This window comes from Rhipicephalus microplus, chromosome 5, assembly GCF_043290135.1.
Source record: "Rhipicephalus microplus isolate Deutch F79 chromosome 5, USDA_Rmic, whole genome shotgun sequence".
In the NCBI taxonomy this organism is placed as follows: Eukaryota; Metazoa; Arthropoda; class Arachnida; order Ixodida; family Ixodidae; genus Rhipicephalus; species Rhipicephalus microplus.
The window spans coordinates 164649489-164673339 of record NC_134704.1 but is presented as its reverse complement, the minus strand read 5'-3'; the positions used below and the strand labels follow the sequence as shown (position 1 = coordinate 164673339).

The window sequence follows — 23851 nt, the reverse complement described above, 5'->3', positions numbered from 1 at the left end:
GGAGTCAGACGCGCTACCGTTGCGCCACCGAGTCCGTTCAGGGTCGCCGTTCGCACATATGCAGTAGCATGTTTTGCACGGCCTTCTGTCGACGAAGCAAAGGTAAAGAGAGAAGTCATTGTAGACAGACAAATAAGTAGATAGACAGATAGATGAATATAATAAAAACGAGAATTTCACCCGAACGTGATTCGAACATGCAACCTTCTGATCTGGAGTCAGACGCGCTACCGTTGCGCCACCAAGTCCGTTTAGGGCAGCCATTCGCACACACGCGGTAGCATGTTTTGCACGGCCTTCAGTCGAGGAAGCACAGGTAAAGAGACAAGTCATTGTAGACAGACAAATAAGTAGAGAGACAGATAGTGGAAAATAATAAAAGAAAGAATTTTACCCAGACGTGATTCGAACACGCCACCTTCTGATCTGGAGTCTGACGCGCTACCGTTGCGCCACCGAGTCCGCTTAGGGTAGCCGTTCACACACACGCGGTAGCATGTTTTGCTCGGCCTTCTGTCGATGAAGCACAGGTAAAGAGAAAAGTCATTGTAGACAGACAAATAGGTATATAGACAGATAGATGAAAATAATAAAAAAGAAATTAACATGGACGTGATTCGAACACGCGAACTTCTGATCTGGAGTCAGACGTGCTACTGTGTCGCCACCGAGTCCACTTAGCGCAGCCGTTCGCACACACGCGGTAGCACGTTTTGCTCGGCCTTCTGTCGATGAAGCACAGGTAAAGAGACAAGTCATTGTAGAATGACGAATAAGTAGATAGACAGATAAAAATAACAAAAAAGAAAATTTGACCCGCACATGGTTCGAACCCGCACCCTTCTGATCTGGAGTATGACGCGCTAAAGTTGCGCCACCGAGTCCGCTTAGGGTAGCCGTTCGCTCACACGCGGTAGCATGTTTCGCTCGGCCTTCTGTCGATGAAGCACATGTAAAGAGACAAGTCATTGTAGAATGACGAATAAGTAGATATCCAGATAGACAAAAATAATAAAAAGAGAATTTGACCCAAACGTGATTCGAACACACAACCTTCTGATCTGGAGTCAGACCTGGTACCGTTGCGCCACCAAGTCCGCTTATAGGGTTGCCCTTCGCACACACGCGGTAGCATGTTTCGCTCGGCTTTCTGTCGATGAAGCACAGGTAAAGAGACAAGTCATTGTAGACAGACAAACAGGTATATAGACAGATAGATGAAAATAATAAAAAAGAAATTAACATGGACGTGATTCGAACACGCGAACTTCTGATCTGGAGTCAGACGTGCTACTGTGTCGCCACCGAGTCCACTTAGCGCAGCCGTTCGCACACACGCGGTAGCATGTTTTGCTCGGCCTTCTGTCGATGAAGCACAGGTAAAGAGACGAAACATTGTAGAATGACGAATAAGTAGATAGACAGATAAAAATAACAAAAAAGAAAATTTGACCCGCACATGGTTCGAACACGCAACCTTCTGATCTGGAGTATGACGCCCCAAAATTGCGCCACCGAGTCCGCTTAGGGTAGCCGTTCGCACACACGCGGTAGCATGTTTTGATCGGCCTTGTGTCGATGAAACACAGGTAAAGAGACAAGTCATTGTAGACAGACAAATAAGTGGATAGACAGATAGATGAAAATATTAAAAGAGAGAATTTGACCCGGACGCGATTCGAACACGCAACCTTCAGATCTGGAGTCAGACGCGCTACCGTTGCGCCACCGAGTCCGCTTAGGGTAGCCGTTCGCACAAACGTGGTAGCATGTTTTGCTCGGCCTTCTGTCGATGAAACACAGGTAAAGAGGCAAGTCACTGTAGACAGACAAATAAGTAGATAGACAGATAGTTGAAAATAATAAAAAAGAGAATTTGACCCAGACGTGACTCGAACACGAAACCATGTGATCTGGAGTCAGATGTGCTACCGTATCGCCAGCGAGTCCACTTAGTGTAGGCGTTCGCACACACGCGGCGGCATGTTTTGCTCGGCCTTCTGTCGATGAAGCACAGGTAAAGAGACAAGTCATTGTAGACAGACAAAAAAGTAGATAGACAGATGAAAATAATAAAAAAGAGAATTTGACCCGGACGTCATTCGAACACGCAACTTTCTGATCTGGTGTCAGACGTGCTACCGGTTCGCCACAGAGTCCGCTTAGGGTTGCTGTTCGCACACACGTGGTAGTATGTTTTGGTCGGCCTTCTATCGATGCAGCAAAGGTAAAGAGACAAGTCATTGTAGACAGACAAATAAGTATAAAGACACATAGATAAAAATATTAAAAAGAAAATTTTACCAGGACGTGATTAGAACACGCAACCTTCTGATCTGCAGTCAGACATGCTAAAGTTGCGCCACCGAGTCCGCTTAGGGTAGCCGTTCGCACACACGCGGTAGCATGTTTTCTCGGCCTTCTGTCGATGAAGCAAAGGTAAAGAGACAAGTCATTGTAGACAGACAAATAAGTAAATAGACAGATAGTTGAAAATCTTAAAAGAAAGAATTTCACCCAGACGTGATTCGAACACGCTACCTTTTGATCTGGAGTCAGACGTGGCACCGTTGCGCAACCGAGTCCGCCTATGGGGTAGCCCTTCGCACACACGCGGTAGCATGTTTTGCTCGGCCTTGTGTCGATGACGCACAGGTAAAGAGACAAGTCATTGTAGAAAGACAAAGAGTAATAGACAGATAGATGAAAATAATAAAAAAGAGAAATTAACAAGGACGTGATTCGAACACGCAACTTCTGATCAGGAGTCAGACGTGCTACTGTGTCGACATCGAGTCCACTGAGCGCAGCCGTTCGCACACACGAGGTAGCATGTTTTGCTCGGCCTTCTGTCGATGAAGCACACGTAAAAAGACCAGTCATTGTAGAATGACAAATGCGTAGATAGACAGATAAAAATAACAAATAAAGAGAATTTGACCCGCACATGGATCGAACACGCAACCTTCTGATCTGGAGTATAGCGCGCTAAAGTTGCGCCACCGAGTCCGCTTAGGGTAGCCATGCGCACACACGCGGTAGCATGTTTTGCTCGGCCTTCTGTCGATGAAGCACAGGTAAAGAGTCAAGTCATTGTAGACAGACAGAGAAGTATATAGACATATAGATAAAAATATTCAAAAGAAAATTTTACCCGTACGTGATTAGAACACGCAACCTTCTGATCTGGAGTCAGACGTGCTAAAGTTGCGCCACCGAGTCCGCTTAGGGTAGTCGTTCGCACACACGCGGTAGCATGTTTTGCTCGGCCTTCTGTCGATGAAGCAAAGGTAAAGAGACAAGTCATTGTAGACAGACCAATAAGTAGATAGACAGATAGTTGAAAATAATAAACGAAAGAATTTCACCCAGACGTGATTCGAACACGCTACCTTCTGATCTGGAGTCTGACGCGCTACCGTTGCGCCTCAGAGTCTGCTTAGGGTAGCTGTTCCCACACACATGGTAGCATGTTTTGCTTGGCCTTCTGTCGGTGAAGCTCAGGTAAAGAGACAACTCATTGTAGAATGACGAATAAGTAGATAGTCAGATAAAAATAACAAAAAAGAAAATTTCACCCGCACATGGTTCGAACACGCAACCTTCTGATCTGGAGTATGACGCGCTAAAGTTGCGCCACCAAGTCCGCTTAGGGTAGCCGTTCGCACACACGCGGTAGCATGTTTTGCTCGGCCTTCTGTCGATGAAGCACAGGTAAAGAGACAAGTCATTGTAGACAGACAAATAGGCAGATAAACAGATAGTTGAAAATAATGAAAAAGAATATTTGACCCAGACGCGATTCGAACACGCAACCTTCAGATCTGGAGTCGGACGCACTACCGTTGCGCCACCGAGTCCGCTTAGGGTAGCCGTTCGCACAAACGTGGTAGCATGTTTTGCTCGGCCTTCTGTCGATGAATCCCAAGTAAAGGGACAAGTCATTGTAGACAGACAAATAAGTAGATATCCAGATAGATAAAAATAATAAAAAGAGAATTTGACCCAAAAGCGATTCAAACACACAACCTTCCGATCTGGAGTAAGACGTGGTACCGTTGCGCCAACAAGTCCGCTTATAGGGTTGCCCTTCGCACACACGCGGTAGCATGTTTTGCTCGGCCTTCTGTCGATGAAGCACAGGTAAAGAGACAAGTCATTGTAGACAGACAAATGAGCTTCATCGACAGAAGGCCGAGCAAAACATGCTACCGCGTGTGTGCGAACGGCTACCTTAAGCGGACTCGGTGGCGCAACTTTAGCGCGTCATACTCCAGATCAGAAGGTTGCGTGTTCGAGCCATGTGCGGGTCAAATTCTCTTTTTTTGTTATTTTTATCTGTCTATCTACCCATTTGTCATTCTACAATGACTGGTCTCTTTACGTGTGCTTCATCGACAGAAGGCCGAGCAAAACATGCCACCGCGTGTGTGCGAACGCCTGCGCTCAGTGGACTCGGTGGCGACACAGTAGCGCGTCTGACACCAGATCAGAAAGTTGCGTGTTCGCGTGACGTCCAGGTCAAATTCTCTTTTTTATTATTTTCATCTATCTACTTATTTGTTGTCTACAATGACATGTCTCTTTACCTGTGCTTCATCCACAGAAGGCCGAGCAAAACATGCCACCGCGTGTGTGCAAACGCCTAGTCTAAGTGGACTCGCTGGCGATACGGTAGCACGTCTGACTCCAGATCAGAAGGTTGCGTGTTCGAATCACGTCCGGGTGAAATTCTCTTTTTTTAATATTTTCATCTATCTGTATATCTACTTACTTGTCTGTCTACAATGACTTGTCTCTTTACCTGTGCTTCATCGACAAAAGGCCGAGCAAAACATGCTACCGCGTGTGTGCGAACGTCTGCGCTCAGTTGACTCGGTGGCGACACAGTAGCGCGTCTAACACCAGATCAGAAAGTTGCGTGTTCGCATGACGTCCGGGTCAAATTCTCTTTTTTATTATTTTCATCTATCAGTATATCTACTTATTTGTCTGTCTACAATGACTTGTCTCTTTACCTGTGCTTCATCGACAGAAGGCCGAGCAAAACATGCTACCGCGTGTGTGCGAAGGGCCACCCTATGGCCGGATTCGTTTGCGCAACGGTACCACGTCTGACTCCAGATGAGAAGGATGCGTGTTCGAATCACGTCCAGGTCAAATTCTCTTTTTTGTTATTTTTATCTGTCTATCTACTTATTTGTCATTCTACAATGACTTGTCTGTTTCTGTGCTGCATCGACAGAAGGCCGAGAAATACATGCTACCACGTGTGTGCGAACGGCTACACTAAGTGGACTCGGTGGCGCAACTTTAGCGCGTTATACACCAGATCAGAAGGTTGCGTGTTCGAGCCATGTGCGGGTCAAATTCTCTTTTTTTGTTATTTTTATCTGTCTATCCACCCATTTGTCATTCTACAATGACTGGTCTCTTTACGTGTGCTTCATCGACAGAAGGCCGAGCAAAACATGCTACCTCGTGTGTGCGAACGGCTGCGCTCAGTGGACTCGGTGGCGACACAGTAGTACGTCTGACTCCTGATCAGAAGTTGCGTGTTCGAATCACGTCCTTGTTAATTTCTCTTTTTTATTATTTTCATCTATCTGTCTATCTACTTATTTGTCTTTCTACAATGACTTGTCTCTTTACCTGTGCTTCATCGACAGAAGGCCGAGCAAAACATGCTACCGCGTGTGTGCGAAGGGCTACCCCATAGGCGGACTCGGTTGCGCAACGGTACCACGTCTGACTCCAGATCAGAAGGTAGCGTGTTCGAATCACGTCTGGGTGAAATTCTTTCTTTTATTATTTTCAACTATCTGTCTATCTACTTATTTGTCTGTCTACAATGACTTGTCTCTTTACCTGTGCTTCATCCACAGAAGGCCGAGCAAAACATGCCACCGCGTGTGTTGTTGTGCCAGGGAGTCCTCGTAAAACGTCCGTGCCTCTGAAAAAGGCAATCTGGGTCAAGGCCAGCCCGCAGTCCGCCTGACGCGAACAACTCAACGGCGTAAACACGCGCGGCGCCTCCCTGACCCACGTGCAGTGAGTCAGCAGCGCACGTGACAGCGAGCCGGCGTCCTCGTGTCTGGGGGTAACGTGGCCCAGCGGCGACCCCATTGGAGGAATCTGCCCTGACGACCAGCGGCGCTTCTGATTGGACATTTTGGTTGGACCCGGTGCAAATAAAAGAAGCCCTGAGGCGTGTCGCGATCGGCGGTCCTATGAGAGAGGAGTCCCCATGTCGGAGAGCCGACATGTGTGTGAGTCGGCGGTCTTAGGCGAAAAGTTGACCTATGTGTTAGAGAGGAGAGCTCGGCTCTTCGAGTCTCTGTCGGCCCCAGTGCCGAAATTGTAACGCCTCTGTATATATGCTGTACATAAACCTTGTTTAACTCACCGTCGTCTCGTCCGCTCGTCTTATCAGCTCTGCGCAGAAGCAGTCGCGAGCTGAGAAACATACGCTACCAAACGGCTGGTGACCTTCCCGGCGGAGTTGAAAGCAGTGGCGCCTTCGGGACCGTGTTAGCGTCGCCGTCTTTCGCAACAGTGGTGGCATTGGTGGCAGCCACGGAGGCAGATTCGCAACCGTGGTTGGCAGCTGCGGGATCGGCCGGCGTCAGCGACATCGATGCGGTGAGTGCCTGATGTTTTCCCCTCAGTTCACCAGACTACTCTAGCTCAGGTTGTAGTAGTTTAGAGAAGGGCTGTGTGAAGCATTAGAGTGAGCTTTGATCGTTTCAAGCAAAGTCGAAGTGCTTTGAAACCAAAGTTAATGCGGAGGGGGTAAACACGGGAGAGTGAAAAATTGCTTGCGCGTCTTGCTAGTTGACTTATAGTGGGTACGGCAAGTAAATTGTTAACAGGGGCAAACAGCAAGAGGCTAGTGTGAACGATGGAGAACCTTAAAGTGAAGGAACTCATCGAAATTTGTGAGGAACTCGGCATTACTTTGGGCCGCGCGAAACGAAAGCAAGCGATCCTTGAGATCATGAAGGATGAGGGAGTGTCGGCTGAGGAAGTCGATGAGGCCTGGGTGGATATTAAAGCATGCCGTGAGGAGGCTGAAAGGCGAGAAGTAGAACGTCGCGAGCGCGAGGAGGCCGAGAGACAGGAGCGCCTTGAGATGAAACGACTAGAATTGGCAATCCTACAGTGTTCGCAGGCGCCTAGCGTAGCTTCCCCAACGATTCAGGTCAGCGGTTTTAAAATTCGGGACCAACTGCCACCGTTCGTAGTAGGCGAGGACATGGCGAAGTATCTCGTCAAGTTTGAACACGTCTGTGAGCGAAACGCTTTGGAGCGGCCTCTTTGGGCGCGGAACCTGCTAGCTCTTCTTCCCGGCGAAGTGTCCGACGCGATAACTTGCTTGTCGAGGGAAGCGTTTGAGAGCTATGACGAGGTTAAGGAAGTGCTCTTGAGGCGTTATAAGTTGTCACCCGAGGCTTTCAGGCAAAGGTTCCGGTATGCTAAAAAGGGGAATGAGTCACACGTTGACTTCGCGTTTCGTCTTAAAGCCGATTTATTTGAATGGCTCAAGGGCGAAGGTGTGTATGACGACCGCGATAAAGTGGTGGAATGCGTTGCATTGGAGCAATTCTACCGCTGCATCGAGGATAATGTCAGGCTTTGGCTGCAGGACAGACTTGGTGAAGTACAGCTAAACAAGGCAGCAGAGTTAGCTGAGGAGTATTATACTCGCCGAAAGTTGCATAGCAGGGCAGTGCGCGTTGAAAAGGATGAAAGAAAAAAGGGCTTTTCAAAGAAACCTGATCAACGGAAACCCGCTCCGCACCGTAATTTCAAGAAGGACCCGTCTCTTACGAAGGACAGTGTAGGGGAAGGGCAAACAGAAGCGGAGAAATCGAGTGAGGTTTCTACCACACAGGCATTTGAATCGGAAAACAAACGAAAGCCGCTAATCTGCTACAACTGCAAAAAGGAAGGACACATCGCGAGAAACTGTCAGGAAAAGTTTGCTTTCGCAACGATCCGAGAATCAGAAAAAAACATTCGGTTGTTGGAGCCGTATCTCCAAAAATTAGGGTGGATGAGAAAACGTGCCGAGCACTTAGAGACTCAGCGGCAACCATGGACGTTGTCCATCCTTCATTGGTGTCTCCGGATGACTTCACAGGAGAATGCGCGTGGATCAGGCAAGTCGCCGAGGAGCAGAGAGTGCGCTTACCAATCGCCACGGTTGTCATTGAAGGCCCGTTCGGTGAGCTTCGCACCGAAGCGGCTGTGTCTGCCGCGCTAAATGATCGTTTTCCTTATCTTTTCTCCAACAACTCGGAGCAGCTTCTCAAAGAGCAGGGCAAATCGTTCTTCCCGAACTTAGCGTGCATGGCTCTCACGCGATCGCAAGCGCGGAAGCTATCGCGGCAGCTTGATCTGGTTCCATGCGGTGAACTCTCAAGTGACCTTGTCGGCGGGTCGACGGAACCCCAGAAAGGAAAGTTTCCGCATGAGTCATGTGAGCAGTCACGCGAGCGGCCCGTCGCCGAACCGACCGGCGCGGTTTCCGTAGAAAGGGGAGACGACACGGCGCCATTGAGTCAGAGCGAGAGGGTTGCAACGCTCTCGCCTGTAGCGGAAAGTTGGAGCGAGCTGCCGAGAGTTGATCGAGAGACGCTCATTCGAGAGCAGCGTGAGGATCTCTCGATTGAAGCGCTAGGGGAAAGCCAAATTGAAGCGCAAGTGGAAAGCCAGAAAAACGCGGCAAAAGTGCTGTCGAAGGAGCACTACGAGGAATCGGTGAAGAAGCGCGCTTTTGAAGTTGATAATCAGGTAATGCTGCTGCAGCCGTCCAAAAGGAACAAGCTTGAGGTTGATTGGGAAGGGCCCGCACACGTAGTATCGAAGCTTTCTGATACCAATTGTGAATTTAAATTAGGAAGGCGGCCGAACAAAGTTTATCACAGTAACTTGAAAGCAGTCGTAAATTTACTTTTAAGTGCTTCAGAGGAAGAGGAAGCAGAAATTTTTAGTTCTAGTGAGATAATCGAAAGGAAATCGGAAGTAATCTGGGAACAGTTGAACCTAGAGCCTAGCTTAAGTGAAGGAGGACCTGAGAAAGAGGACCTGAGAAAGATTGGTTCCGAGTTTGGAGACGTGTTTTCGGACCGCCCCGAAACACGAGGGTGATCGAACACGATATCGAGCTAAGCGGTGAGGAGTCAATCCGTAGCAAGCCGTATCGTTGTTCCCCTGTGCAACGTCGAAAGTGTGAGCCGCTCTTGGTGCCGCATAGGTATCGTCGCCTAAAAGTGGCCGGTTACTGAGGTGAAGCACGTTGCTCCACAGCGCAACTTTGACGTTCGCTAAAAAAAATAGAAAGCTAAACGCTAATGGAGGTGCATTGAGCAGTGCGTTCTAGCTAGTACCTTCTCAACCTTTCGGTTTCTGGCTGGCGATTCGGGGCAAAATTTTGACCTCATCACGACCTGGGCTGAGCGCTCTCGTTTAGAGTGATCTCAAGGGGCCAACTTTGTGGTATTCTAATTCGTTACGTTGTTGTACGTGGGAAAAAAAATTGAGTTGTCATTTTAAGAGTCTTGTGTCCCACATGTGCCTCTTGATGTAGAGGGAACAAAATTCCGATAGACACGTAGATAGGTATATGTTGTACTATACTTTGTCTGGTGTTCTGTCGGGTGACCGAAGGCACTTGCGTGTGTCGTGTGTTGTCTGTTGTCGATCCGTTCTTGGCAAGTTGCAGAACCATCGACAAGTGCTGAAACCGAAAATGGTCAGAAGAGACGAGCGAAGTTGGCCAGCAAGTTGTGGCGACAAGCCAGTGGAGCTGGGATCCGTCGTCAAAAATGGGATGTGTTTCCGGCCCTGGAGGCGAACCTGAAGGGACCTGGCGAACGAGCGCACCTGACATCCGAGCCCCGTGGAAGCAGCTCGTCTTTCCGGTGCATTGTCTGGCGGCGGGGGTGCTGTTATGCCAGCAAGTCCTCGTAAAACGTCCGTGCCTCTGAAAAAGGCAATCCGGGTCAAGGCCAGCCCGTAGTCCGCCTGACGCGAACAACTCAATTGCGTAAACACCCGCGGCGCCTCTCTGGCCCACGTGCAGTGAGTCAGCAGCGCACGTGACAGCGAGCCGGGGTCCTCGTGTCTGGAGGTAACGTGGCCCAGCGGCGACCCCATTGGAGGAATCTGCCCTGACGACCAGCGGCGCTTCTGATTGGACATTTTGGTTGGACCCGGTGCAAATAAAAGAAGCCCTGCGGCATGTCGCGATCGGCGGTCCTATGAGAGAGGAGTCCCCATGTCGGAGAGCCGACATGTGTGTGAGTCGGCGGTCTTAGGCGAAAAGTTGACTTATGTGTTAGAGAGGAGAGCTCGGCTCTTCGAGTCTCTGTCGGCCCCAGTGCCGAAATTGTAACGCCTCTGTATATATGCTGTACATAAACCTTGTTTAACTCACCGTCGTCTCCTCCGCTCGTCTTATCAGCTCTGCGCAGAAGCAGTCGCGAGCTGAGAAACATACGCTACCAAACGGCTGGTGACCTTCCCGGCGGAGTTGAACGCAGTGGCGCCTTCGGGACCGTGTTAGCGTCGCCGTCTTTCGCAACAGTGGTGGCATCGGTGGCAGCCACGGAGGCAGATTCGCAACAGTGTGCAAAGGCCTACACTAAGTGGACTCGCTGGCGATACGGTAGCACGTCTGACTCCAGATCAGAAGGTTGCGTGTTCGAATCACATCCTGGTGAAATTCTCTTTTTTTATTATTTTCCTCTATCTGTATATCTACTTATTTGTCTGTCTACAATGACTTGTCTCTTTACCTGTGCTTCATCGACAGAAGGCCGAGCAAAACATGCTACCGCGTGTGTGCGAACGCCTGCGTTCAGTGGACTCGGTGGCGACACAGTAGCGCGTCTGACACCAGATCAGAAAGTTGCGTGTTCGCATGACGTCCGGGTCGAATTCTCTTTTTTATTATTTTCATCTGTCTATCTACTTATTTGTCTGTCTACAATGATTTGTCTCTTTACCTGTGCTTCATCCACAGAAGGCCGAGCACAACATGCCACCGCGTGTGTGCAAACGCCTACACTAAGTGGACTCGCTGGCGATACGGTAGCACGTCTGACTACAGATCAGAAGGTTGCGTGTTCGAATCACGTCCGGGTGAAATTCTCTTTTTTTATTATTTTCATCTATCTGTATATCTACTTATTTGTCTGTCTACAATGACTTGTCTCTTTACCTGTGCTTCATCGACAGAAGGCCGAGCAAAACATGCTACCGCGTGTGTGCGAAGGGCTACCCTATGGCCGGATTCGTTTGCGCAACGGTACCACGTCTGACTCCAGATGAGAAGGATGCGTGTTCGAATCTCGTCCGGGTGAAATTCTTTCTTTTATTATTTTCAACTATCTGTCTATCTACTTATTTGTCTGTCTACAATGACTTGTCTCTTTACCTGTGCCTCATCCACACAAGGTTGAGCAAAACATGCCACCGCGTGTGTGCAAACGCCTACACTAAGTGGACTCGCTGGCGATACTGTAGCACGTCTGACTCCAGATCAGAAGGTCTCGTGGTCGAATCACGTCCGCGTCAAGTTCTCTTTTTTACTATTTTCGACTATCTGTCTATCTACTTATTTGTCTGTCTACAGTGACTCTTCTCTTTAGCAGTTCTTCATCGACAGAAGGCCAGGCAAAACATGCTACCATGTGTGTGCGACGGCTACCCTAAGCGTACTCGGTGGCGGACTGGTAGCGCGTCCGACTCCAGATCAGAAGGTTGCGTGTTCGAACCGCGTACGGGTCAAATTCTCTTTTTTATTATTTTCATCTATCTGTCTATCTACTCTTTTGTCTGTCTACAATGACTTGTCTCTTTACCTGTGCTTCACAGACAGAAGGCCAAGCAAAACATGCTACCATGTGTGAGGGAACGGCTACCCTAAGCAGACGCTGAGGCGCAACGGTATCGCGTCAGACTCCAGATCAGAAGGTATCGCGTTCTAATCACGTCCGGGTGAAATTTTCTTTTTAATATTTTTATCTATCTGTCTATATACTTATCTGTCTGTCTACAATGACTTGTCTCTTTACCTTTGCTTCATCGATAGAAGGCCGACCAAAACATTCTACCACGTGTGTGCGAACGGCAACCCTAAGCGGACTCTCTGGCGAACCGGTAGCGCGTTTGATTCCAGATCCGACAGATGCGTGTTCGAATGACGTCCGGGTCAAATTCTCTGTTTTATTATTTTCATCTGTCTATCTACTTATTTTTCTGTCTACAATGACTTGTCTCTTTACCTGTGCTTCATCGACAGAAGGCCGAGCAAAACATGCTACCGCGTGTGTGCGAATGTCTACCCTAAGCGGAATCGGTGGCGCAACTTTAGCGCGTTATACTCCAGATCAGAAGGTCGCGTGTTCGAGCCATGTGCGGGTCAAATTCTCTTTTTTTGTTATTTTTATCTGTCTATCTACCCATTTGTCATTCTACAATGACAGGTCTCTTTACGTGTGCTTCATCGACAGAAGGCCGAGCAAAACATGCTACCTCGTGTGTGCGAACGGCTGCGCTCTGTGGACTCGGTGGCGACACAGTAGCACGTCTGACTCCTGATAAGAAGTTGCGTGTTCGAATCACGTCCTTGTTAAGTTCTCTTTTTTATTATTTTCATCTATCTGTCTATCTACTTATTTGTCTTTTTACAATGACTTGTCTCTTTACCTGTGCTTCATCGACAGAAGGACGAGCAAAACATGCTACCGCGTGTGTGCGAAGGGCTACCCCATAGGCGGACTCGGTTGCGCAACGGTACCACGTCTGACTCCAGATGAGAAGGATGCGTGTTCGAATCACGTCCGGGTCAAATTCTCTTTCTTGTTAATTTTATCTGTCTATCTACTTATTTGTCATTCTACAATGACTTGTCTCTTTCTGTGCTGCATCGACAGAAGGCCGAGCAATACATGCTACCACGTGTGTGCGAACGGCTACACTAAGTGGACTCGGTGGCGCAACTTTAGCGCGTTATACTCCAGATCAGAAGGTTGCGTGTTCGAGCCATGTGCGGGTCAAATTCTCTTTTTTTGTTATTTTTATCTGTCTATCCATTCATTTGTCATTCTACAATGACTGGTCTCTTTACGTGTGCTTCATCGACAGAAGGCCGAGCAAAACATGCTACCTCGTGTGTGCGAACGGCTGCGCTCAGTGGACTCGGTGGCGACACAGTAGCACGTCTGACTCCTGATCAGAAGTTGCGTGTTCGAATCACGTCCTTGTTAAGTTCTCTTTTTTATTATTTTCATCTATCTGTCTATCTACTTATTTGTCTTTCTACAATGACTTGTCTCTTTACCTGTGCTTCATCGACAGAAGGCCGAGCAAAACATGCTACCGCGTGTGTGCGAAGGGCTACCCCATAGGCGGACTCGGTTGCGCAACGGTACTACATCTGACTCCAGATCAGAAGGTAGCGTGTTCGAATCTCGTCCGGGTGAAATTCTTTCTTTTATTATTTTCAACTATCTGTCTATCTACTTATTTGTCTGTCTACAATGACTTGTCTCTTTACCTGTGCCTCATCCACACAAGGCCGAGCAAAACATGCCACCGCGTGTGTGCAAACGCCTACACTAAGTGGACTCGCTGGCGATACTGTAGCACGTCTGACTCCAGATCAGAAGGTCTCGTGGTCGAATCACGTCCGCGTCAAGTTCTCTTTTTTACTATTTTCGACTATCTGTCTATCTACTTATTTGTCTGTCTACAGTGACTCTTCTCTTTAGCAGTTCTTCATCGACAGAAGGCCAGGCAAAACATGCTACCATGTGTGTGCGACGGCTACCCTAAGCGTACTCGGTGGCGGACTGGTAGCGCGTCCGACTTCAGATCAGAAGGTTGCGTGTTCGAACCGCGTGCGGGTCAAATTCTCTTTTTTATTATTTTCATCTATCTGTCTATCTACTCTTTTGTCTGTCTACAATGACTTGTCTCTTTACCTGTGCTTCACAGACAGAAGGCCAAGCAAAACATGCTACCATGTGTGAGGGAACGCCTACCCTAAGCAGACACTGAGGCGCAACGGTAGCGCGTCAGACTCCAGATCAGAAGGTATCGTGTTCTAATCACGTCCGGGTGAAATTTTCTTTTTAGTATTTTTATCTATCTGTCTATATACTTATCTGTCTGTCTACAATGACTTGTCTCTTTACCTTTGCTTCATCGATAGAAGGCCGACCAAAACATTCTACCACGTGTGTGCGAACGGCAACCCTAAGCGGACTCTCTGGCGAACCGGTAGCGCGTTTGATTCCAGATCCGACAGATGCGTGTTCGAATGACGTCCGGGTCAAATTCTCTGTTTTATTATTTTCATCTGTCTATCTACTTATTTTTCTGTCTACAATGACTTGTCTCTTTACCTGTGCTTCATCGACAGAAGGCCGAGCAAAACATGCTACCGCGTGTGTGCGAATGTCTACCCTAAGCGGAATCGGTGGCGCAACTTTAGCGCGTTATACTCCAGATCAGAAAGTCGCGTGTTCGAGCCATGTGCGGGTCAAATTCTCTTTTTTTGTTATTTTTATCTGTCTATCTACCCATTTGTCATTCTACAATGACAGGTCTCTTTACGTGTGCTTCATCGACAGAAGGCCGAGCAAAACATGCTACCTCGTGTGTGCGAACGGCTGCGCTCTGTGGACTCGGTGGCGACACAGTAGCACGTCTGACTCCTGATCAGAAGTTGCGTGTTCGAATCACGTCCTTGTTAAGTTCTCTTTTTTTCTAGTTTCATCTATCTGTCTATCTACTTATTTGTCTTTTTACAATGACTTGTCTCTTTACCTGTGCTTCATCGACAGAAGGCCGAGCAAAACATGCTACCGCGTGTGTGCGAAGGGCTACCCCATAGGCGGACTCGGTTGCGCAATGGTACCACGTCTGACTCCAGATCAGAAGGTAGCATGTTCGAATCACGTCTCGGTGAAATTCTTTCTTTTATTATTATCAACTATCTGTCTATCTACTTATTTGTCTGTCTACAATGACTGGTCTCTTTACCTTTGCTTCATCGACAGAAGGCCGAGCAAAACATGCTACCGCGTGTGTGCGAACGGCTACCCTAAGCGGACTCGGTGGCGCAATTTTAGCATGTCTGACTCCAGATCAGAAGGTTGCGTGTTCTAATCACGTCCTGGTCAAATTTTCTTTTTAATATTTTTATCTATGTGTCTATATACTTATTTGTCTGTCTACAATGACTTGTCTCTTTACCTTTGCTTCATCGATAGAAGGCCGACCAAAACATACTACCACGTGTGTGCGAACGGCAACCCTAAGCGGACTCTGTGGCGAACCGGTAGCGCGTCTGACACCAGATCAGAAAGTTGCGTGTTCGAATGACGTCCGGGTCAAATTCTCTTTTTTTATTATTTTAATCTGTCTATCTACTTTTTTGTCTGTCTACAATGACTTGTCTCTTTACCTGTGCTTCATCGACAGAAGGCCGAGCAAAACATGCTACCGCGTGTGTGCGAACGGCGACCCTAAACGGACTCGGTGGCGCAACGGCAGCACGTCTGACTCCATATCAGAAGGTTGCGTGTTCGAATCACGTTTGGGTCAAAAACTCTTTTTTTATTATTTTCATCTATCTGAATATCTACTTATTTGTCTGCCTACAAAGACTTGTCCCTTTACTTGGGATTCATCGACGGAAGGCCGAGCAAAACATGCTACCACGTTTGCGCGAACGGCTACCCTAAGCGGACTCGGTGGCGCAACGGTAGCGCGTCTGACTCCAGATGAGAAGGTTGCGTGTTCGAGTCACGTCCGGGTCAAATGCTCTTTTTTCATATTTTCATCTGTCTATCTACTTATTTGTCTGTCTACAATGACTTGTCTCTTTATCTGTGCTGCATCGACAGAAGGCCGAACAAAACATGCTACCCTGTGTGTGCGAACGGCTACACTAAGTGGACTCGGTGGCGACACGGTAGCACGTCTGACTCCAGATCAGAAGGTCTCGTGGTCGAATCACGTCTGGGTCGAATTCTGTTCTTTATTATTTTCAACTATCTGTCTATCTACTTATTTGTCTGTCTGCAATGACTTGTCCCTTTACCTGTGTTCATCGACAGAAGGCCGAGCAAAACATGCCACCGCGTTTGTGCGAACGGCTACACTAAGTGGACTCGGTGGCGATACAGTAGCACGTCTGACTCCAGATCACATGGTGGCGTGTTCGAGTCACGTCTAGGTCAAATTCTCTTTTTTATTATTTTCAACTATCTTTCTATCTACCTTTTTGTCTGTCTGCAATGACTTGTCTCTTTACCTGTGTTTCCTCGACAGAAGGCCGACCAAAACATGCTACCGCGTGTGTGCGAACGGCTACCCTAAGCGGACACGGTGGCGCAACGGTAGCGCGTCTCACTCTAGATCAGAAGGTTGCGTGTTCGAATCACGTCTGGGTCAAATTCTCTTCTTTATTATTTTCAACTATCTGTCTATCTACTTATTTGTCTGCCTGCAATGACTTGTCCCTTTACCTGTGCTTCATCGACAGAAGGCCCAGCGAAACATGCTACCGCGTGTGTGCGAACGGCTACCCTAAATGGACTCGGTGGCGCAACGGTAGTCCGTCTGACGCCAGATCAGAAGGATGCGTGTTCGAATCACGTCCGGGTCAAATTCTCTTTTTTATCATTTTCATCTGTCAATCTACTTATTTGTCTGTCTACGTGACTTGTCTCTTCACCTGTGCTGCATCGACAGAAGGACGAACAAAACATGCTACCACGTGAGTGTGAACGGCTACACTAAGTGGACTCGGTGGCGACACGGCAGCACTCTGACTCCAGATCAGAAGGTTACGGGTTCGAATCACGTCCTGGTCAAGTTCTCTTTTTTACAATTTTCATTATCTGTATATCTACTTATTTGTCTGTCTACAATGACTCTTCTCTTTAGCTGTGCTTCATCGACAGAAGGCCGAGCGAAACATGCTACCACGTGTGTGCGAACGTCTACCCTGAACGGACGTGGCGGCGACACGATAGCACGTCTGACTCCAGATCAGAAGGTTGCGAGTTCGAATCACGTTCGAGTCAAATTCTCTTTTTTATTATTTTCATCTATCTGTTTATCTACCTATTTGTCTGTCTACAATGACTTGTCTCTTTACCTGTGCTTCATCGACAGAAGGCCGAGCAAAACATGCTTCCGCGTGTGTGCGAACGGCTACCTTAAGCGGACTCGGTGGCGCAACTTTAGCGCGTCATACTCCAGATCAGAAGGTTGCGTGTTCGAGCCTTGTGCGGGTCAAATTCTCTTTTTTTGTTATTTTTATCTGTCTATCTACCCATTTGTCATTCTACAATGACTGGTCTCTTTACGTGTGCTTCATCGACAGAAGGCCGAGCAAAACATGCTACCGCGTGTGTGCGAACGCCTGCGCTCAGTGGACTCGGTGGCGACACAGTAGCTCGTCTGACACCAGATCAGAAAGTTGCGTGTTCGCATGACGTCCGGGTCAAATTTTCTTTTTTATTATTTTCATCTGTCTACCCTACTGAAACGTTCCGTAAGATGCGGAGACCTCACATACGGAATTATTGGAATATGGAAGACGTATGATGCGGACTCCGCATAAGACGTATGATGCGGACTTCGCATCTTATGGAAAGACGTATCATGCGGAAATTACTGAAATGTGTGCATGTTACGTCTGAATCTAGTGCAAAGCAATATAATGTGTATATTGAATAGACGTCCACATCTTGAGTAAATGCAATACTGTGTACAAATCACAATATTTCCTAAATGTGCATGGTGAGGGATTGAATCATCGGCGTCTTACTAATTATCGTGATGCGGAAGCAAAATCACCTTTTGAATAAAATACATTACAAAACTACTAAATTAACATGCTAGCGATCATACATGGTGGTTACATTGCAACACATTAATGCAGTGTTCTATGCAAGACTTGAAGAACTTGAAAGGTTATTATTATCAATAGAGAAGCATTATATACACAACAGCCCTGCTACAATCAATATGTTTTTTTATTTGTCTGTATGCTCCAGCTGTGAATAGTGATATTGCAGTGTTGATCGTACACAAATGAGGTGACTGCACCGCAATTTCACAAGCTCCACCTAAGCCACAGGATGGTGGCACAAAGTAACAGCAATTTTAGAACGGAATGTTTAAACATAAATAATAATCATAGCACTAAATGTGAAAGTGTGGCGCTGTGTTTATCTCATGAATGCATTGTGGAGATCGGCGAAATGCTGCTTGAGGCTCCGGCACCACTGTAAATTTCAAAGGTCACTGCGATAGAACTTATGTGCCCTTCATAGGCACCTGGAAATGAAATAATTAGCACAAATAATGTCAGAGACACATGTTAGCACAATAGTTTACATGCACAAGAAATATAACACACAGAATGAAACTGAAAATTTAAGGCACGCAATCCTTCATGTTATGCATATGTGAATAATAGAAGGAATGAGTGTATAAATTAGTTCTGCCACATCAAAAAAACAGCATGCTTATCACAGTGAAAATAACTATGTTGCCACGATTTTCAATGGTAGAGATAATCGATTAATATGTCCTTATGAAATTATAATTTAAACGCTTCCTGCACAGTAAAACTTTAGGAACTGCAAGTGAAAGCTCTCAATGTTCATTTAATAGTGTGTGCATGTACATCTGCTGCCTTTATACTATACAGTTTGTGCACAAAATTGGCATCTTGAATAATTTTGAGAGTTAAACCTATGCAACTTATGAAGGTGAAAATCACCAAGAAAGCAAGCAGGACCAGGCAGGTGCCTATAAAAATCTGTGCAAGCCAGATAACTATAACCGAACTGCACACATATAGGGGAGCAAGAGTAACAGAAATTCGGCTGCTGACCCGCATGTCGCGGTATCAAACCCCGGCTCCATTTCCGATGGAGGCAGAAATGCTGTAGGCACGTGTGCTCAGATTTGGGTGTACAGTAAAGAACCCCAAGTGGTCGAAGTTTCTAGTGCCCTCCACTACGGCGTCTCTCATAATCATATAGTGGTTTTCGGACGTGAAACCCCACATATAAAACAAGAATAACAGAAATAAACTGCCAACAGAAAAGTTGGGTGCATGTGCTATCTGTAAGTGCTTACACCTTACTACATACAGCATGCTCATTCTATTTTAAATACCGATATTGAAAATAACTGCTCTATTAGGAATGTAAAAGGTAAGGTAGAACTGAACGACTCTTCAAAAAGTGACCCTATTATGACATCACGTTTTCTTATAACAAAATTGACTAAGACTCTCAATTATCATTATGCAAGTAAAAAATCTTCAAAAGAACAATCAAGTTTGAAGTCATAATTATTTATATGGCTACTATGACTATAACCAAGAAATCGACCTCAACATGGCTAATGTTAGTTTTTAAGGCCTATGTTCACTAGACAATGAACTATACCACAAAAAGCACAGCGTTCAGGCAAAACACCACACAAAAAAAGAAAGCAGTCCTTTTTGTTATTACCTACAATGCCTTTAAAATGGTATTTTTACCTCTACTTTCCGCTTTTTATCTAAGTAACTGGTGTGAAACAAGTTAGCTGAAAATGCACTGTGCCTCCAAAACCTGTTGGTTGAATCTGAATTTTTTTTAAATGGTGAAGCTTGCACTAAATTAGGCTCCACAAGCCGTGAAACAGTGAGACTACATGACTCTTAGGACTACTTTAGTTACTTGTGTTTTGTTTCTGGGCCTAAGCATAAAGACAAGGGCTTAACTGAATTGCTGCTAACAAACAAATGCTTTCGAAATTGCCCCAGCGTCAAAGGATGCTCAGCCATTTGTTGTTTTTTGCACTGGGCTATTCTACACCAAACATACAAACCATACCGCCTGGCGACCATCACAGATGTATAGTTTAAAAAATGATGGTAATTTACTCTTCTGAAAATAGTTATTTGCAGAAATGTTTTGAAGAGAAAAGACTAGTGGTCACGTGGGTAGCTTCAGAATTTCGCAGAAAAGTCGTGCGGGTGTTATTTGTGAGAAAATTTTCAAAGTACCGCTTTTTCTTGCCATATCAAATTGGATCTACATATTAAGTAAAGATGCTTCTTAAAGTATTTGAAGTCAAGTAACATTAGTGCAATTTTTCTGCTACATAGGCTTTGAAGAATTCAGCCAAACTGTTTATCGTTTGCATTTCTTGTATGGCAATACTGCATTTTGTATGGATATTTGAGACACAAATACTCACTGCACAGAAGTTATATTTTACGAAAAAAAATAACGTTAGGTCCAGAATACAAATATCACTATATAATCGTTTTTGTCCATATTGAGATGCAATTTGAGCTGTGTGTTTGTCTAATTAAAAATTACTTTTATATGTAAGTTGAAAGCAAATAAACAGTTCTTGTTACATGGCAAGTGTTATTATTACAATTTTTGTTTAAATGAGGAAAATGATTTTTGAAGTCTCCTATTGAGGGCCATGGGGAACTTCCGAACGGAAGCTGTTGTACATCAAATGCAGAAAACAGCCATCATAAGAAAACTTCAAAAATTCATTTCTACTTTAAGACAAAGTGTAATCATATAACTTGCCATATAGAGAGAACTGCTTCCTTGCTTTTGATGTGGCGAAAAAATTGCACTAATATTACTGAGCTTCATGCACTACACACAATCACCTTTATTTAATACCAAGACCGAATTTTGTGTAGAAGAGGCAGTATTTTTGAAACACTTTACTTTTTACAAACAACACCCAGATGGCATCCTGGGAAGTCCAGAAGGCACCAACGTGGCCTAATATTTTGTTCTCTGCGATATACTTTAGCATTTTGCTGTTTTCAGATAAAAGACAGTAAACGAGCAAAAAAAAAATTTTTTTTCAAAACACATTTAGGACGGTTGGCAAAATGGCTGGGATGTTTGATGCGTAATTGCCTCACTGCCAGCATTTATTCTTCCGAAGCTCAAGCTATCACCTCTCTGTTACTGCCTCCCTCACAAACAATGCCTGCATAGGAAAGAAAAAGAAAGGCAGGTCCGACAAAGTTCACAAGGCAAGATATTTTCATGTTGGATAAATTCATTACCATAAACAGCAGCAAAATAACATTCATTTTGAGTAGTCCAAGACACAAGCTATATACCAGCATACTAAGAGCCAAGCACAAACTTTTCAATTGAACATGTGTGGTGATAGACAGGAAGCACTTATTGCAAGACTGATCAGTCTGTTATTAACTAAATGAAGTACAATGCACTATTCAATCCAACACCACATAGGCATCTTTGCTATAGCAAAGCCATGTGTCATTGATTCATGCACTAGATGGGACAATGCAAATGTAACAAAAAAGGTGAAGAAAGAAAACAAGGGAAAAAAAAGAAAAGGGGGGATGCAAAGCAGTAGCAGTGTAGCACTACTTTTACTTTGCATTCCCCTTTTCTTTCTTCATTTTCTTCTTTTCTATCATTTATCTTTTTTTTGCTTCCCTTATCCCCAACCTCCGACAGGAGGACACTTTGTATCAGCGCAACCAAACTTGAAAAGAAGCAAGCGCTGCACTCTTCTGCGTTATAGATTTTTTTTTCAGACAAACATTTCCAACAGGCACACACGCCTATACCAAAAGATGATGTCATTACGGACCCCAATTAAACTAACACGCCAAGGATGACAAGGTGACTTCTAAAAAATAGGTCCTCCTATCGCAACATCGGCCAGCCTGTCTGAAGCACTTCTACTGTTCACCCTGATTACCCCACTAGATGTTTCCATCTGTCGACTCACATCTTCATTTTGGATAACACTAAGACGAGCTTACATTGATGAATACGCACGAATATTTAGTGATGTATCATGTATCAGATTAAGCAACTCTGTTAAAAAATTATTGATAGCTTGCTTCCAGGGTTTTTATACTGTAGCCTGAAACTTCGTAATGTCTTCTATGCACATGAACCAGATTGACAACGTAATGCACAACATGCTTAAGAATACTGCGAGGAACAAGATAACGACAAAACGACCAGCCACCCAAAATTTTCGCTGTACATGTTTATAAAATGTTTATGTACCCCAAACGAGGTGCTTATGATACAAGCCGAAAAAACCTACAAATAGGGCCTTGGAGTCTTCTGGAAGTAGACGTGTTGCATCTTTTCTGTAGAGGGCTTTACACCCATAAGTGAGGAACAAAAATCCTGTATAATGAAGAATGTTGACAGCTATCAGTTATAGAAAAACCTAATGCAGCTAATCTTCCCCGACACATCTGTACATTTAGAGAGGTGACGTAGCTTCTGTGATTCTGGCAGTACCTCCAACAGGACCAGTGCGAAAATTGGCACTACTTGGCTAGACAAATGTCCAAACATGCCTGCCCGACTCCCTCTAGCCATCCTGGCTGAATCTGACACATGATTTTATAACTGCTGGCTGGACAAAAACAAAACCACTGAAGCACTCACAATACACAGCGTGAAGTTCCTCTGGAGTGGTCAACTTCGTCTTCTGCGATGAAAGAGCAGCACAGTGTACTGATAAGGCACTCTTTGCAATGGTTTTCAATGCCACACAGTGACCTTGCTGTTCCTGTCGAAGAGAGCTTCGGGAGCTTGGAGGGTGCTTGCTCTTTTCTGGGGGCTGCTGCCGCTCCTCGTTTTCTGCTCAAGGTCAACCTGCACAAAGTTGTAGATGAGGCTTTAAGAGTTGTATATAATGATATACAAATTTTTGCTGAACACACATTTCCTCGTGGCCAACTGAGGAATTTCTTATAAAACTTAAGGCCTCGCATATGCAAACATTTACAATCGATCCGAAGATGCACTCGACTCTAAAGAAGCAAGTTTGTTATGTAGTGTATATAAAGAAAGGTCATTCAGCACAACCACAACTACAGTTGCACGCGAAAACGACATTTTACACAATCCTGTTTATTTACATGGTCCATTTTATTTTATTTACACGGTCCATTTTGCACGGTCCTGTTTTACACGATCTGGTCTGCATGAACTCTTGAACCGGGCACCATATAGGTTGAAAGACACACACAGACTTTGAGACAAACCTAGTTTCCCGTGGAGCATCCTCTTGCACTCTAACAACACATCTCAATCTAGTTAGTTGGTCAGAACTAGGTGAAAACAGCTCGCACTTGAAAAGCATGGGCATACGGAATGACGCCTGCACCCTGTGCTTTCTGTACATTCTCGTTGAGGGTGCAGTTTTCACCTTATCCTTATGCAATTTCGCATTTAATACATTGTTCGCTACATAATCTTAGTGGCATTAAAGTGTGTGATACCGTCATGTGTATCCCATGTAATTTATAAAAATAGAATACAAGATAGCTTGATTCAAAAATAACAAAGTGCATCCAGCGCCATGTCCTGTAGCCATTCTTTAGGCAAGTGGCAGAATGATTTATTCTTCAAAACATATCTTACTTGTAACCACTACAAGAGCTAACTCGTACACTGGCACATTCTGTTTGCCTCTTCAGATTATAAGCTACCTCTTTTACACCAGAAAATCTTCAAGAAGAATAGAAGTGTTGTAATTGTGAAGAAAGAAAAGTAGAAGGAAAACAAGATATTGATTGATTTGTGGGGTTTAACGTCCCAAAACCACCATATGATTATGAGAGACGTCGTAGTGGAGGGCTCCGGAAATTTTGACCACCTGGGGTTCTTTACCGTGCACCCAAATCTGAGTACACGGGCCTACAACATTTCCGCCTCCATCGGAAATGCAGCCGCCACAGCCGGGATTCAAACCCGCGACCTGCGGGTCAGCA

At 45.6% G+C, this 23851-nt stretch overlaps 4 non-coding genes across 4 annotated transcripts; 2 read left to right on the top strand and 2 right to left on the bottom strand.

The window, feature by feature from the left end:
* Positions 1-390: 390 nt before the first annotated feature.
* Positions 391-462, bottom strand: TRNAW-CCA (transfer RNA tryptophan (anticodon CCA)). Its single transcript has one exon. It is a non-coding gene; the product is annotated as a tRNA-Trp (tRNA).
* A 1201-nt stretch (positions 463-1663) lies between these two features.
* TRNAW-CCA (transfer RNA tryptophan (anticodon CCA)) lies at positions 1664-1735 on the bottom strand. The gene has a single exon. It is a non-coding gene; the product is annotated as a tRNA-Trp (tRNA).
* A 13814-nt stretch (positions 1736-15549) lies between these two features.
* Positions 15550-15621, top strand: TRNAW-CCA (transfer RNA tryptophan (anticodon CCA)). Its single transcript has one exon. It is a non-coding gene; the product is annotated as a tRNA-Trp (tRNA).
* A 143-nt stretch (positions 15622-15764) lies between these two features.
* TRNAW-CCA (transfer RNA tryptophan (anticodon CCA)) lies at positions 15765-15836 on the top strand. The gene has a single exon. It is a non-coding gene; the product is annotated as a tRNA-Trp (tRNA).
* Positions 15837-23851: the final 8015 nt, after the last annotated feature.